This window comes from Kogia breviceps, chromosome 17 (assembly GCF_026419965.1).
Source record: "Kogia breviceps isolate mKogBre1 chromosome 17, mKogBre1 haplotype 1, whole genome shotgun sequence".
Taxonomy (NCBI): Eukaryota; Metazoa; Chordata; class Mammalia; order Artiodactyla; family Physeteridae; genus Kogia; species Kogia breviceps.
Window position 1 is genome coordinate 40,198,671 of NC_081326.1, and position 17,277 is coordinate 40,215,947.

Consider the following 17,277-nt stretch of genomic DNA (forward strand, 5'->3'; position numbering starts at 1 on the left):
GTATGAAGATCCCCAGGTTTCAAAATGTTGAGAATCCTCTACCTTCTCTTAGACTGTCTGAAATCCAGGCCAAGAGCAGAGAGATGAGTTCACTAGGGCCACCGCTAACAAGTCTTCCAAAGTCATTTGAAGGGCTGGGATCCTTCGAAAGACCTCTGGATGGGGCTCTTGGAAACCCCTCCTTCCCTCGAGTCTCCCTAGTGGCCACCGTAGCACTCAGCTGGCTTTGCTGGAGAGCCAAGTGCCAGAGCAGCACTTCTAATTCCAGGGAAAGGGGGTCCCTGTGACCCACCCCCCCGACACACACACACCCCTGTGACGTATGTGTGTTCTTCAGTCCTGTGAGTTTGCCATGAATTCCTGTTTTCCTGGGTCATGAGGCTTAAGTACTTGACCCAAGAGTACACAACCACTAGGGGGTGTCAGATCAACCCAGAGCCGTGTGCTCTTTTCTCTGACTCCAGGCTGCTTGTCTTAATTCTTGGGCACATGTCTTAAGCCCCATTACCGGACCCGAGCCTCCATCTCTCCCCCTGCCTTGCTCCCAGACAGCCTCAACAAATGGCCGATGAGGAGCCCCTGGGGGCGCCCTCGCCTTTGCCTCCCCTACCCCTGGTTCTCGCTTTACTAGCCACGGCCAAACCTCCAGGCCAATGAAAATGTTGATCCTCGGTGTGATTTCAGCTGGCTGCACGCTTGGTGGAAGGGATAACTGATGTCTCATGCTCCTTGAAGCAGGGTCCCATCTCTCTCTCCATTTGGGTTCTTTTCCTGATGTTTCGGTGCATTCTTTTTGTGTTTTGTTTTGTTTCAACATCTTTATTGGAGTAGAATTGCTTTACAATAGTATGTTAGTTTCTGCTTTACAACAAAATGAATCAGTTATACATATACACATGTCCCCATATCTCTTCCCTCTTGCATCTCCCTCCCTCCCGCCCTCTCCCACCCCTCTAGGTGGTCACAAAGCACAGAGCTGATGTCCCTGTGCCACAAACTGTCAGAAGGCAATTCCTCCTGCCCTCAGGAATCTGATTTACGATCTGGCGAGCCTCTGCTCTTCACTTCTGAAAAACAGCAAAGTATGGGAAAGAATGTAAATTATAAATACTGAGTTCCTATGGTCAGCAATAATGTAATGGCCTGGGTTGTTGTGTTTTGTTCTTTAAATATGGTATCCACATGGCTTTAATTTCTAAGGGCCTGCGTTCCCCCCCTGCCACCATACCATATTTCTAAGGAGAACAGATAACAGTGAAATATCCTACTGGGCTAGGATGTTTTTTCCAAAATGAGAAATAGCATTTTCTGATGACTCACTGGCCCAAGATTGAAATGCCTGTCTTCACAGAGAGGGATAGGACCATAGGTGACAGTGACACCTCCACAGTCACCAGCCTGCCAATCTGGGCGCTCTGCTCCCGGCCAACCCCTGGTGTTGTCACTTAGCAAACCCCACCCCCAATTTTGACTCTCCAGGGGGAGGTTTTTCCTGTAAGATGGTTTGAAATTCTCTTCCTGTCCCTCTTAGCAGTCAAGGTCTGCTCACTCACTGGGAACAGACTTCTTACTTCTACTTGCACCGCTGCTGGAAGCAGTGAAAACAGCTGCAAACTCATCCTGAAGACCAAACGGCGGCTGGGTTTGAATTTTCATTCCTGGGGTGGGACAGCTCCAGGCTTAGCTTTCACACGCAGGGCAGAAGCAGCTGCTGGCTCCTCTGAGGCAGGAAGGAGCCGCTGGTCACCAGGTGAATTCCTGCTTCCCTTCTCTGACCACAGAATCCAGTACCTGAGGTCGTTCTGCTGGTTTTCAGCATTTTTGCCCTTAAAGCCAACCTCGTCCCAGTTCAAAATGATGGGTGAAAGCTGCAAAAACACCCAGGGTCCCAAGCTACTGTTAGAACAGCCCAAGTCTGCCAGAGCATCTGTTAAAATGGATGGGTTTGTGTTTTTCTTCGTGTGGTCAGGAAGTGTGCTGACAGCAGAGGAGGGTGCGTGAGAACGTGATGCTTGAGATCACAGGCGTGTCCACCCACAGAAATATATAGGCTTACGAGCCCCTAGTCACTCCCACGTTCGCCTTCGTGTCCTCCTGTCATTTTCTTTGGACCACATTTGATTCACAAAATGCCAGGCTCAGCTTCAGCATGGCACTAGCCAGACCACACGTAGGGCGTGGAGGAGAGGGCCAAGGTTCTCAGAAACCTCTGAGTGGATGTCGTGTACGTTGTGACTACCAGGGTAGCCTCAGCTGCCGGTCCATTCCTCAAAATTGTGTCTCTGCCAGAAGGTTCTGTGTATGTACATCTCGGTAATTTCAAGAGAAGGGGAAGATAAGCCCAGTGGTGATGGCCATAGAATTATGTACACGTCAACTGCTGGGTAATTTTATGTGTCAATTTGGCTGGACTAAGGGATGTCCAAACGACTAGTAAAGCATTATTTCCAGATGTGTCAGTGTGAGGGTGTCTCCGAAAGAGACTGGCATTTGAATCAGTAGACAGAGTAAAGCAGATTGCCCTCCCCAGTGCGGGCAGGCCTCATCCAGTCTATTGAGGGCCTGAATACAACAAAAATGCAGAGGAAGGGTGAATTTGTTCTCTCTCTGTTTGATCTGAGACCTCCCTCTTCTCCTCTTGATGTTGTTGCTCCTAGTTCTCAGCTTTCAAAACTCAGACTGGGATTAAACTCCCCCTTTGCCCCACTACACACACACAGTTAAGCCTTTGGACTTGGACTGAATCACAGCGCCCGCTTTCTTGGTTCTCCAGCTTGCAGGCAGCAGGTTGTGGGACTTCTAGGTCTCCATAGCTGTGAAAGACAATTCCTATAATAGCTCTCCTCATATGTATAGACATATGTGTGTATGTGTGTGTGTGTGTGTGTCCTGTTCGTTCTGTTTCTCTGGAGAACCCTGGCTATTACAGCCAGGCTTATATTTAGACTAAGGTTTGTAAGGTAAAATTATAAAAGGAAATGAGAAACTTGGAGGCCTTGAGTAATGAATGCTCCAAAATGATCACTGGCCTGTAAATCAACTTGTATTGCCACTGGTTTTTCAGATAACATTGCCGTGAACTATTGCCACTGGTTTTTCAGATAACATTGCCGTGAACAGCAGAATCTCCATTTAAGTTTAGAACGAGGGCATACATACACCTCCTGGTACGCTGCTGCCGGGTTGGCCAGTGCCGTGAAATCTACCCCAGATGGGTATAATAGAGTGGCCCAAGGACAAAAACAGAAGTCCACATCATACACTGGACTCACTGCCTCAACCTTTCCCACCTGTCCTATTCTGACCCTTGGGTTTTAAAAAAATCATTGCACTACAGCCATACAATGCACCCGATCTCGTCTAAAAAATCGTTGCAAACAGTTAGTTGTATCTTGTTTAAAAAAAAAAAAAAATCCTTTAATAAGCAGCTGCTCAGATTGAGAGGGGAAAAGAATGTTTAGTTTTTCCAAATAAATTTCTTTCTATTTAGTGTGTTGGCGTCACCCAACTGCTCTTCTGTTGAGACGCTAATGTGACTGGCAGGTAGAGTTTTTGCCCAACGTGGCAAAATAATTAATAGTAAAAACTAACGGTAACTACGTGCTGGACACCGTGCTTGGTGCCTTCCCTGGATCATCTGATCCGTCCCTCGTGAGATCCTCATCGGAGGACAGACTGGAGAGGCCTTACAGAGAGAAGCAGTGGGGCTGCTACCCGATGAGCAAGGAGGTGCGGGCCTGAGCCCACACCCCTTGGCATCTCACGGATCAGCAAAAGGTCCGACTCAGCCATGTGTCCAGCACCAGCTCCTGCTCGCCCCCTGCACCCCCTCGCGCCCTCCACCCGGCACTGACAGCACTGTGGGACCCCCGCCCACCATTTCCGTGGCCCACCGAGTATACCACGTTGTCAGGCCCCACAGCATCTGTGACACACCTGGAACGTCTGCCCCTGGCACTCTGCCTGGTAAGTTTCATCGTCCTGAAAAATCTCAGCTCAGACGCTGTGCTCTCTGAGACTCCCCTGATCCCTGATGTGCATGGACGCGCTCTCCTTCCCCGTGGGCTGGATCCGCCACCGAGTGGCAGTTCTGTCTCAGGTCTCCTGGACTCAGCCCAGGCTCCTAGCAGTGTTCATCCCCAACACCCAGGCCAGGGCAGGTGCCCCGTAAATGCTCTGAATGAGCACGCGAGTGAGCGGGGCTGTGGGACAGAGGCCAAGGACCACCCCTTCCAGGACGGACGCGAGGTGTGGGCGGCCGTTCCACTTCCCTCTGGTTCCACGGGAAGCCTGCATGGAGTCCTCCGGCCCAGCTGCACGTTGGCCTGCAGTTGGGTCTGCAGTTAAGCCCTGCTGCCTCCACTCTTCATTTTTATTTGTTTAAGTGATACCATCGTCCATCTCATGACATTTATTTTTTTTTTTGCTTGTTTATTTATTTATGTAGCCAGGCTGTGCAGCCTGCGGGATCTTAGTTCCCCGACCAGGGATCAAACCCACGTCCCCGGAAGCGTGGAGTCCTAACCACTGGACCACCAGGGAATTCCCCCTCTTTATCTTTAAAGAGTTTTTCTTTTAAGAGGAGTTTTTGGTTCACTGAAAAATTGAGCAGAATATACAGAGAGTTCTCTCATACCCCCTGCCCCTACTCACGCAGAGCCTCCCCCATTATCAGATCTGCCACCAGAGTGGGATATTTGTTACAGCTGATAACCTGCATTGATGCATCGTTATCACCCAGAGTCCACAGTTTACCTTACAGGTCACCCTTGGTATTGTACACTGTATGGGTTTAGACAGATGTATAATTGACAGATATCTACCATTTTTAGTATCATACAGAGCATTTTCACTGCCCTAAAAATCCTTTGTGCTCTGCCTGTTCATCCCTGCCCCCCCCCACCCCAGAATTTCAGGCAACAACTGACCTTTCTACCGTCTCCATAGTTTTGCCTTTTCCAGGATGTCATATAGTTGGAATCATTCAGTATGTAGCCTTCTCAGATTGGCTCCTTTCACTTGGTAATATGCATTTAAGATTCCTTCATGCTTATTTATTTTTAGTGCTGAATAATATTCTGTTGTCTCGATGGACCAGTTTGTTTATCCACTCACTTACCGGAGGACATCTTGGTTGCTTCCAAGTTTTGGCAATTATGAATAAAGCTGCTATAAACATTTGTGTGCAGGTTTTTGTGTAGGCATACATTTTCAACTCCTTTGGGTAAATACCAAGCAGTGCAGTTGCTAGATCATATGGTAAGAGTGTATTCAGTTTTGTAAGAAACCACCAAACTGGCTCCCAAAGTGGCTGTACCATTTTGCATTCCCACCAACGAAGAATGAGAGTTCCTGTTGCTCCACAGCCTTGCCAGCATTTGGTGGTGTCGGTGTTCTGGATTTTGGCCATTCTATTCGGTATTTAGTGGTATCTTGTTGTTGTTTAAATTTGCATTTCTCTGAAGGCGTGATAGACCTGCCTCTACTTCTTCAGCCTGTGCTTTTACCTGTGTGCGTTGGGCCCACACCCTGGCATTTCGGAGGACTGTCTTGCTTACTTCTTTTTTTCTCTTAAACTTCCACCAGCAGTGGAAATTGGCAGAGCCCCTTTGGAGTGTTAATCAGAAAAGACCTTGTTTTCAAGTTTCTTGGGACAGCTTTCCTTTGAAGGTGATGACCAGCGACCACTTCTTGATTCTCAGCACAAGGGCTGGGACAGGTACCAAAGGCATCCACTCTCCTGCCCAGCACCCGTTTTGATATTGCAAGGTTGCCAAAAATGCTCTGATTTTCTCCTTTGGTTCCTGATTCATCCAAGTTTTGGGGGTCCCTCCATGTGGGGTTCAAAATTGTAGAGGTCCTTTTGAAGAAAAAATAATATAAAAAGCTCTTACTCCTGAAATTTGATTTTTAAAAAAGCAAATGCCATATGGCCCCAATGCTAGGCTACCTCCCAGAGGCTTGGAAGAGGCCAAGTGAAAGGGGACTCAAAAGCGTTAAGTGTCACTAACTTTGCAGTGAATCTGTCTCCACTGGAACCTGAACGAATTGCGATTCACCTGCTGCAGGTTCAAATAAACCACATCTCGGATTCTTCCCATTCATTGCTCAAACTGCAAGATGCCATTATCAGCAGGAAGTGTAGCCTTTCCCCCTGAGGCTTCTTTCCACCCCATCCTGTCTCTCCAAGAACATTAGGGATTTGTTCCAAGAACTGGGCGGTCCTATCAACCCTGGAGCACTGACTCAGGTGCTCTGCCTCACAGGGTGGTGGACAATTGTCTACTTGGTCAGTCCCCACCCCATAGTAGCAGTGTCCCTGCTTGGGCAGCCAGGTGGCACCATGCCTGAAAGTCGTTCTCAGAGCGGGAGACTGTGCCAGGGACAGGGAGTCTACTAGACATTCAAGTCTCAAATACAGCCTGCCCCAGACCCAAATCTTGTCCCTCTGGAGCCCAGTTCACCAGCCAGGCCTCCTCTTTCCCTCGTGATGAGTCTTCCTTTGGGGCCTCAGCATCCATCACCGCCAGGGCCAACTTAGTCCATCCAGGAGATTCCGATGAGCACTGCCCCAAAAGGAAAGCGTGGAGCTCTCGGCCCTTCTCCTGCCCTCTCTGCGGCTCTGTCCCCTCCTGCTGGGAGCAGCTTGCAAACAGAGCATATTGAAAGTGGGTGCCTTGCCAGGTTGCAGAAGCAGGCCCCTGTCCCAGCTCTGTGCTGCTTTCCCCATAAGGAGCTGCCTGGGTCTGCCTCGTCAGATCTGCCAATATACAGAGGAGTTCCTGCTCCTATATACGTTGCTTCCTTCCTGACAGCCCCTCTGGTTCTCAGATGGTGACAGTGGCGTTCATGGGGGTTCTTTCCGGAGCCACAGGGTCTGGATTTCCAGGAGCTGCATCTGCTGTGTGTCTAGGAAAGATGTCCTCCCTTCTGTATGTTGCAAGGCCTGGTGACTGCTTTAATGAGGAAAGAGGCCCAGAGAAAACGCACTTCCACTGGTGGTTCTCCCCAAATTGAAATAATTATCTTTCAACCAGCTAACTTTATCCTGCTGGGACCAGTTTAGTTTGGGGAATTATTTTTGCTTTTGAACGCAAGTGTTCTTCCCCCTCGCATCTGCTCACCACAAGCTTTCCAAACAGGCAATGACAGACCATTGAGTAAAGTGTTTTATCACCCTGAATAAAGCACTTATGGGTTTTTTGAAACTATGTTTCCTCAAGAAAGCCACCCCCTTGTGGAGCATCCACCTTTTCTGAGCAAGTGTCTACATGAATCTGGCTTCTCTCTGGGGTTAACTGAGCCGAAAATGGATCGCTCACCTGGCTGCAGGGAGAGGGCAGCCTTTATTCTGCAAAATTACAATCCCGTGATCAGCCAGCAGCGCCCTTTCGTTAATGGAAACCAAAAGACTGGGCTGTATTAAAAGATGGCTGGGGGCTTCCCTGGTGGCACAGTGGTTGAGAATCCGCCTGCCGATGCAGGGGACACGGACGGGTTCGTGCCCCGGTCTGGGAAGATCCCACATGCCGCGCAGCGGCTGGGCTCGTGAGCCATGGCCGCTGAGCCTGCGCGTCCGGAGCCTGTGCTCCGCAGCGGGAGAGGCCACAACAGTGAGAGGCCCGCGTACCACAAAAAAAAAAAAAAAGATGGCTGAGGAAATGACCCAGAATAGCACATTTTCACCTCCTGTCCAATCTAAAGAGATTTGCTCCCAGATGTTGTTTCTTCAGTCCAGCTTCTGACTCGCAAAACTGTTCAAGAAGGAGGCTGTGGGCTGGATGACAGAGTCTGCATGACATAACTTTCATGTTGTAACGCACACACAGAGATAGAGGAAACAGACATTTGGAGAAGGGGCTCAGGGGCAGCCTATGGTTGTACCCCTACAGTTCACAGGTCAAGGTACCAAGGTCCCCTTACACCCATCAGGATGGCTACTATCCAAAAAATAAAAACTAACAAGTGTTGGTGAGGATGTGGAGAAATTGCAACGCTTGTGCACTGTTGGTGGGAATGTAAAATGGTGCAGTTGCTGGAAAACAGTACAAAATAGAATGACCATATGATCCAGGAATTACACTTCTGTGTATACATCCAAAAGACTGGAAAGCAGACTCGAAGAGATATTTGTACATCCATGTTCACGGCAGCACTATTCACAATAGCTAAAACACGGAAGCAACCCAAGCATCCGTTGACAGATGAACGGATTAGCAAAATCTGGGTATGCATACAATGGAATATTATTCGGCCTTAAAACAAAGGAATCCTGCAATATGCTACAACATGGATGAATCTCTATTTTTGAATTTTATTTATTTTTTATACAGCAGGTTCTTATTAGTTATCTATTTTATACATATTAGTGTATGCACGTCAACCCCAATCTCCCAGTTCATCCCACCACGACCACCTCCCCCCGCTGCTTTCCCCCCTTGGTGTCCATACGTTCAACATGGATGAATGTTGAGGATATTATGCTGAATGAAATAAGCCAGTCACAAAAGGGCAAATACTGTAGGATTCCACTTACATGAGATACTTAGAGTAGACAAAAAGTCACAGAGACAGAGCATGTAACAGTGGTTGCCAGGGGCTGAGGGAAAGGGGAAAATGGAGAGTTTAGTGGATGCAGAAATTCAGTTTTACAAGGTGAAAAGAGTTATGGAGGTGAATGAATGGTGGTGACAGTAACACAACATTCTGAGTGTACTTTATCCACTATGGCTGCACCACGCAGCAGACGGGATCTTAGTTCCCTGACCAGAGATAGAACCCAAGCCCCCTGCACCGAAAGCATGGAGTCTTAACCACTGGACCACCAGGGAAATCCCAATGAGTGTATTTTAAACCACTGAACTGTACACTTAAATAATGATCCAGATGGTAAATTTTATGTGTATTTTACCACAATTTAGAAAAAACATAGAGAAAAAAGAAAGACACCGAGGCCCAGAGTAGTGAAGCAACTTGGCTAGGGTCACACAGCTGGCTGTACCAGAGCCAGGGATCAGGCTGCCTCTAGAACCCTGCTGCGACGTTCCTGCCCCAGTACACAAGTACCAAAGAAGAAGACGAACCTGTGTGGCCTGTGCAGCTGCTCAGGCTTCATGCATTTAGGGGATTTGTCCTTTCTACCAAACTTTTTTTTTCCCTGCCCCATCACTGCACATTTCTCACCTTCAGAATCCAGCTTCACTCTCTGACGCCTTCTATCACTGACTAACAGGTTCAGAATTTTAAAGGACGTATACAAAAACAGAGTGCTCATAGCCAAGGATGCTTCTAAAAGGGTGGCAACACCCCGTAAAAGTGGAGTATCCAGAGTGGCCAAAGCCTGGGGTGATCTGAGGTGTTTAGAAAGTTCTGAGAGCAATTTTTCAAATGAAGGTGGGGAGCGCTTTTGAAAGTCACGTATAGGACAAGAAGGGAAAACAAAAGAATGGCGTCCACTGTTTGGAAAAAGTTCAGTCTGATGATTCTTCCTGCTGCAGGTCCTTCTGTGATTTCTCTTTACTCTTTATTTTGGCTCATAAGTCAAGTTCAGGCCCTCCTGTGCACTGCCTGCCCCCCGCCACCAATCTCTTTACTTCAGCCATGATGACGTATTTTCATTACTTGACTATTCATCAAGGGTTTTCCCCATCACATCCCGTCCCCGACTATTCCTCTAGTAAATTCATCCATGTCCTTTCATTCTCAATTAGAACATCACTTCGATACGAGGACCTTTGTCAACACCCAACCTAGATTATCCGCTCCATAGCGCTATCCATCTCTTTTTGTAACTCTTAGTTCCTGCTCAACAGCTGTCTTCCCTGCCAAGTTATTAACTTCCAGACTGTTTTTGGTTTGTCCACTCTCAGATATCTAACACCTAGCACAACAGGTACTCAGCAAATACGTTTTGGATGAATGAAATTTTTTTTAAAGATTTTTTGATGTGGACCATTTTTTTGAAGTCGTTATGGAATTTGTCACAATATTGCTTCTGTTTTAGGTTTTGGTTTTCTGGCCCCGAGGCATGTGGGATCCTAGCTCCCCAACCAGGGATGGAACCCACACCCCCTGCATTGGAAGGCAAAGTCTTAACCACTGAACCGCCAGGGAAGTCCCCGGATGAATGAATTCTTTAATGAACAGATGATAGAGAAAACAGGACAAGTCAATACATGCATGACAAAGAAATAAAGGGAGGGAGAGATGTGGTTAGTCAGGAAAGACTGGAATGAAGTGATAGATGGTCCAGCTAGGTTTAGAAGGAAATGATATGAATTAGCTGAGATCCAGGAAGTCAATGGGAAGCATGGAAGTCTGAGGTAGGGTCAGTTAGGAATCTGCCTTGACCATGAGGCTGAGTGATTTATATTTCATTTATATAGTCTCCATCAACAGAATGATATTCAACTTGGAAAAGGCAGAATATGCATTGGTGGGAGGGAATTGAAGCCCAAGATGGCACCTAACTGTGTTAAAAATGTCATCTCTAGGTAAATGTCATGTAAATATCATGGTGCTGAATTTCACAGCCTTGTGTTTTAAGCCCAGAGAAACAAGAAAGTGTCATTAAAACAGGAAGATAGAGGTAGATTTTTGAAAACTGCAGATCAACAAGCTTGGTATTAATGCACAGTAAAGTTCTAGAACAGGTTATTAAAGGTGGTCTGTGTCCATACTTACAGAAGAAAGCATTAATCACTGGGTATTAGCAGAGGTTCACTAAACAAGCCATGCAAGGCTAATGTGTCCTTTTTTCACAGGATTACCAGATTGGGAGATCCAGGGAATATCACAAATGAGCAAATCTCAGAGCATAAACCCCACCTAAGCTAAAAAAGAATTAAAAATTTAAAAAATACCCACCTCAGCTTTTCGAAACCCAGTATGCTATTATAGTTCTTTTCTGAGAGTTACAGTGAACATTAACTCATTAAAGGCTCTGAGAAGTCCTGCAGTGAAGAACATATTTAACATTATCCCAATGAGCAAGTAATCCACAAAATACACTTGGAAAAGGAGGTTTTAGACAAATTTCAGCAAGGTAATTTGCTGTTTTTTATTATATCAACTGTGAAGGAGGTAGAGAAATGTGGGTTTAAAAAATAGGTTGTTGGAATCAGAGCTAGGTAGACAACTGTACCTAAAGAGCATTTAATTAACTGATGAATAGTCATCTATGGGGAGGGGTCTCTAATGTAACGTCTCAAGGCTCTGCCCTGTCTCCTGGAATGTTCAACATTTTATCACAACATGGAAGACCCACTTTTAAGTTTTTCAGATACCCTAAAGGGAGAGAGGCAGTTAATATGCTATATAACACACTGAAATACTGTCTTACAACCAAGAAAGGAATCCAACAGAATCTTACTGAGACTTGTTAGAATCAATAGTATAAATAAAGGATAGATGAACTCTGACTTGAAACTGGCTCATATGATAAAGACCTGGGGTTGCAGCTACATTAAGAACAGCCCAGGCCAAACGTGTGATAGGGCAGGGCTACCATGCTTCCAAAGTCACCCTGGGCACGTACGATGGCCTGGAAGGCAAACAAGTCAGCCAAGGTGGTTTGGCCACACTGGAAATTGTATTCTGGTCCTATGTTCCATTTTGAGAGGTACATTGACAGATTGGAGAATGTTCAAGGAACGACGAACGTCAGGAGAATTCTGGAGAACATGTGCCCAGAGGAGAAAATTCTGCAGAAACCAGGGCTGTTTAGATGGTCTGTAGAAGAGAAGATAAGGGGCATGTTGATAACTGACTTCGGAGACAGTGTAGTATAGTATAAAAGGGAGAAGTCTGTGCTCAAATCTCTGCTTTAGTACTTCTGGGCTGTGTGACCTTGGACAAGCTTCTCAACATCTTAGCTTCAGAGCCCTTAGATAAGAAATCATCTTCTCCATTTAGTGGGGTTATTGTGATGGTCCTGGAGCAGAGTAGGTGGTCAATTCATGCTTCTCTTCTCTTTCTCCATGTGAAGAGGGCAATCATCGCATTTAGAAAGGTGACATTTGATATAGATCCAACAGAAAAACTGAACCAATGGGAGAATTCCCCAAAGGGAGGTATTGGCTGATGAAAAGTAGGAACTTCATAATAATCAAAAGCTAGAAAACAAAGATATTAGCTTGGCTACCTTTAGGTTGGCCATGGAACTACCATAGATTCTATAGACGAGATCCCTGCTTTGGGTGGGTGATGAGATTAGATGACTCCCAGATGCCTTCCAGCTCTGCGATTCCATGATTCAAATTCTCAGCTAGTCTGTTTATTGTTCTCTTCCATAGGTAGTCAACTCATATATATTCAACTCCCATTCATATATATTGAATAGATACTATGTGTACTTAAAAAAAATTATTCTTTGACCATTCCCTATGTATGGGTTCTTTCTTATTTTATGGCCTCATTACAGCCTAGTTCAGGGATTTGTCCTTATTGGGAACTTAATAAAGTAAGAGAGATCTATGATGGTCTGATGACCACACACTCACACTTTGGACTCACACAGGCATGTGTTCAAATCTTGGCTCTACTTCTTGGCCATGTGACCTTGGGCAAGTTTACTCTCTTGTAAGAATCGCTTTATGAGAGCGAAAGAATAGGATATTCTAATTCTTTAGAAAAACAGTTAAGTGTATAATAAATAGATATTGTTTTTGTAGTTGCTGTCAGAGTGAACATAAACCTACTTAATACTTAAATAGACGTTTTCTGACTACACAGTAAGAGCCTTAGGGATGAATTGGTTCTTTCTGTACGTACTTATTTAAAAATATTTTCTCCTAAACAGTGTTCTTGCTTATCATCCTCCTAAGCCTACTTAAGTCTATTACCCTAGTTTTTGCAATATTCATGATGGGGGGAAAGAGGAACCAACTGGAAATAAGCAAACGTGAAGACACTGAAGTGGAGGCAATTTAACCTTGGCCAAAAAATCTATGACAAAGTCAGGGCTGGTCTGAGACAGCCTCATGGGGAACCCCTGGCGTGCAGTCAGCCTACACTGGAGACCCAGTGAGCCTCCGGCTGTGGCCACTTGGGAAATGGCCCTGCCTCTTGTTGTTGTGTTCTGCAAACAGGAAGTGTCCATCAGGCACGCCCTGAGCCCCCGAGAGCATCCCCGACAGGGCCCGCACCTTGGTTAGTGCCTCGTGCATCATGGGCCGTGGCCTAGACTTGGAGATACTCGACCACGAAGGGAGAGAGAAAAAGAAGGAAGGGAAGGAGTATGAAGTAAAGATGCTTTGTAATTTTTTTTAATTGTGGTTCAAAATATATAGCATAACATTTACCATCTTATCCATTTTTAAGAGTGCAGTTTTGGGGACTTGCCTGTTGGTCCAGTGGTTAAGAATCCCCCTTCCAGTGCAGGGGACACGGGTTTGATCCCTGGCGGGGATCCCACATGCCATGGGGTAGCTAAGCCCACGCGCTGCAACTACTGAGCCTGCGCTCTCTGGAGCCCGCGTGCCGCAATGAAGAGCCCGTGCACCACTGTGAAAGATCCTGCGCGCTGCAACTAGGATCCGACGCAGTCAAATAAATTCTTTAAAAATTTTTTTAAAGAGTACAGTTTTGTAATGTTAAGTATATTCACAGTTTTGTGCAACAGATATTTTTCATCCTGCAAAACTAAAACTCTCATTGAACAAGTCCCCATTTCCCCCTCCCTCTACCTCCTGGCAACCACCGTTCCACTTTCTGTTTCTATGAATTTTACTACTTTAGATGCCTCATATAAATGGAACCATATGTGACTGGCTTAATTCAACTAGCATAATGTGCTCAGGATTCATCCATGTTGCAGCATGGGACAGGATTTCCTTCTTTTTTTTTTTTGGCTGTGCCACATACCATGCAGGATCTTAGTTCCCCGACCAGGGATCGAACCTGTGCCCTTGGCAAAGCGCAGAGTCCTAACGACTGGACCTCCTGGGAATTCTCAGGATTCCCCCCCTTTTCAAGGATGAATAATATTCCTGTGTGTGTGTGTGTGTGTGTGTGTGTGTGTGTGTGTGTGTGTGTGTGTGACAGTCACATTTTGTTAATCTATTCATCTATCGATGGACAGTTGGGTTGCTTCCACTTCTGGGCCACTGTGAATAATGCTGCTATGAACATGGGTATACAAATACAGAAATGCTTTTAAAGGGATACAGAAGTTAAGAGTTTGGAAAAGTTTCCTGGGGAGATTTGGGGAAATAAATGTGTGGAACAAAGAAGCAAGTCATGCCTAACAATGACAGAAAAAGTCATTAGTCATGGATTGTTGAGGTGTTAGGAACAGAAGCCACTCAAACTAACTCAAAAAAAGAGGAACTCGGGCTTCCCTGGTGGCGCAGTGGTTGAGAGTCCGCCTGCCGATGCAGGAGATGCTGGTTCGTGCCCGGTCCGGGAAGATCCCACATGCCGCGGAGCGGCTGGGCCCGTGAGCCATGGCCGCTGAGCCTGCGCGTCCGGAGCCTGTGCTCCGCAATGGGAGAGGCCACAACAGTGAGAGGCCCGCGTACCGCAAAAAAAAAAAAAGAGGAATTTATGAGAACACAGGGGTGTCTCATGGTACCCAAGATGGGGCGTCAGGAAATATTGGATGTAGAAACTGGAGTTAATCAAAGTTCTTCTCTTTATCTCTACAGAACCCATATTTATTCTGTCAACAGCAGGCACCACTGTTCTAGGCCTTAATGATACAACTGTAAATAAAATAGGATTTACACTGGGGAAGATGAGTAATAAACAAATAAACAAGAAATTCCAAAGTTTATAAATTGTATGAAGGAAAAAGCAAATGCCGTAAGAAAGAATATAATGGAGGGGGCGGTGGGGGGGGTGCCCAACTTCGCCATCGTTGATCATTGATCGCTTCTCTGAGGAGATGACACTGAAGCCACAACTTGAAGGATAAGGAAGTATCAGCCACATGAAATTCCAGGCAGAGGGAAGGGTGTGCTAAGGAAGTAAGAGAAGGCCATGAGCCTGGAAGAGGGTGATCAAGGTGGAAATAACAGCTGGAAAAGAGAGGTGTGTAATGGTGGGCATGACCACATGGAAACTTGTTGACCATGGAATGGAGTTTGGATTTCTTTTCTAACACAATGGGAATCCATTGAGCAGTTTTAGGCTAGGGAGTGACATCAGCTGATTTATATTTCTAGAAGATCCTTCTGGAGGTCAGTTGGAGAGTGGGTTGGAGAGGGAGAAGGTGGGGTGGGCAGTGAGACCAGGTGGGATTCCTGCAGACAATGGTTTAGACCAAGATGGAGACAGGAGAGGTGGAGGGAAGGCAGGGTCAAGACATACTTGGGGCACATGAATGTTCATAGTAGCCAAAAGGTGGAAATGGCCCAAAAGCCTAGCAACTGATGGATGGATAAACAAATACGGTATATCCATATGGTAGAATATTATTCAGCCATAAAAAGGATTGAAGTCCTGGGCTTCCCTGGTGGCGCAGTGGTTGAGAATCCGCCTGCCGATGCAGGGGACACGGGTTCGTGCCCCGGTCCGGGAGGGCCCGTGAGCCATGGCCGCTGAGCCTGCGTGTCCAGAGCCTGTGCTACACAACGGGAAAGGCCACAACAGTGAGAGGCCCACGTACCGCAAAAAAAAAAAAAAAAAAAAAAAAGGATTGAAGTCCTGATGATGTGGATAAACATTAAAAAAATTATGCTGAATATAAGAAGCCAGTCACAAAAGGCTACATATTATATGATTCCATTCAAATGAAAGTCCAGAATAGGAAGATTTATAGAGACAGAAAGTGGATCAGTGGTTGCCTAGGGCTAAGGGGAGGGGATGACGGGAAGAGAGGAGACAACTGTGTGGATTCTTTTGGGGATGATGAAAATATCCTAAAATTGACTGTGATGATGGTTGCACGTATCTGGGAATATACTAAAAGCCATTGGATTGTACACTTTTTTTTTTTTTTTTTTTTGGTGGTACACGGGGCTCTCACTCTTGTGGCCTCTCCTATTGAGGAGCACAGGCTCTGGACGCGCAGGCTCAGTGGCCATGGCTCACAGGCCCAGCCGCTCCGCGGCATGTGGGATCTTCCCGGACCGGGGCACGAACCCGTGTCCCCTGCATCGGCAGGCGGATTCTCAACCACTGCGCCACCAGGGAAGCCCGGATTGTACACTTTAAATGCATGAATTATATGGTATGTGAATTACATCGCAATAAAGCTGTTTGAAAAAAAAGACCCATATTGAGAGGCAAACTGACAGGACCTGACTCTGGTTTGGAAAAGGAGGAGAAGCCTCTCATCTCTATTTGCTCTGTGCCTTTGTTTCATTTCCGTTCCTCTCTGTGCACAAGGAAAAAAGGGGCTGTTCTGGGGCTTACACTCCATTCCATCCAGCCCAGCTCCCGGACAATAGAAATCTCTGTAACCCCATTTCAGATCCCCTGGATGGAGACTCATTTGTCCAGCGTGGGTCAGTGGCAGGGAAGCAGAGCTGCCTAGTCCATACAGCCAGGCCCACCCCTTAGCGGGGCTGCGTGGGATGAGCAGTTCCCATCCTCGGAGGTCATAGGAGGATATTTCAGATTTCTCAGACAGAACAAGCATATAACGCGCACCTTCGATGTGCCACATCCGGTGTCAACTGCCTTCACATCCCTAATGCCACTTCATCTCTTATCTACACTGTGTGAAAGTTTGTGCTGACTAAAAGCAAGCACTTTCCATCGGGCTCGGCTCGTGGTTTATGCACAATGTTGAATCAAGGCCACCACTGGTAAAATCATCTACCCAAGGGTAGGAAGAGGCATCCTTGAAATGGGATTGCTGGCCACAGAGGTTGGTTTCCAGAGGGCTGTGTCTTCAGGTCACCAAAACACAGGGTTCAGAGTCCCTCCTGGTGAGTGAGCTGCTCTGGCCAACAGAGAGATATTTCTGAAAAACGCTTTAGAACCCATCTGATGGGAAGAGAATCTGTTACAAAAACGATTTGGTTCTTAGATAGTAATCTGTGAACTGCCTGTTTAAAAATCCTTCCTGGTCTTTATGAAAGCTGACTGTGCACTTTAGAAAGAACGATGGCCAATGCCTGAGCCTGAAGTTGGGGAGAAAGACACAGGGAAAATCCATATTCTTCAAATTCATCAGTGTGGAGTAGGCAGAATCAAAATCCAAACCACATTTTCCAAAGAGATTCTTCCTCTTGATTCTGAAATCCATGTGTATTATATGAGAAATCGAATCCGTATGTTTCTTACTCATTTACACTTAACTCATCAAAGTGTTTCCTCTGAAGAATTATT

The 17,277-nt window shown here is 46.3% G+C and overlaps 1 long non-coding RNA gene across 1 annotated transcript in view; it reads right to left on the reverse strand.

The window, feature by feature from the left end:
* Positions 1-963: 963 nt before the first annotated feature.
* The window catches only part of LOC136792870 (uncharacterized), a 70,150-nt gene continuing 53,836 nt past the window's right edge, over positions 964-17,277 (reverse strand). The window contains exon 3 of the long non-coding RNA XR_010837422.1: positions 964-1,067. This is a non-coding gene — a long non-coding RNA (uncharacterized lncRNA). The remainder of the gene's footprint in view (positions 1,068-17,277) is intronic.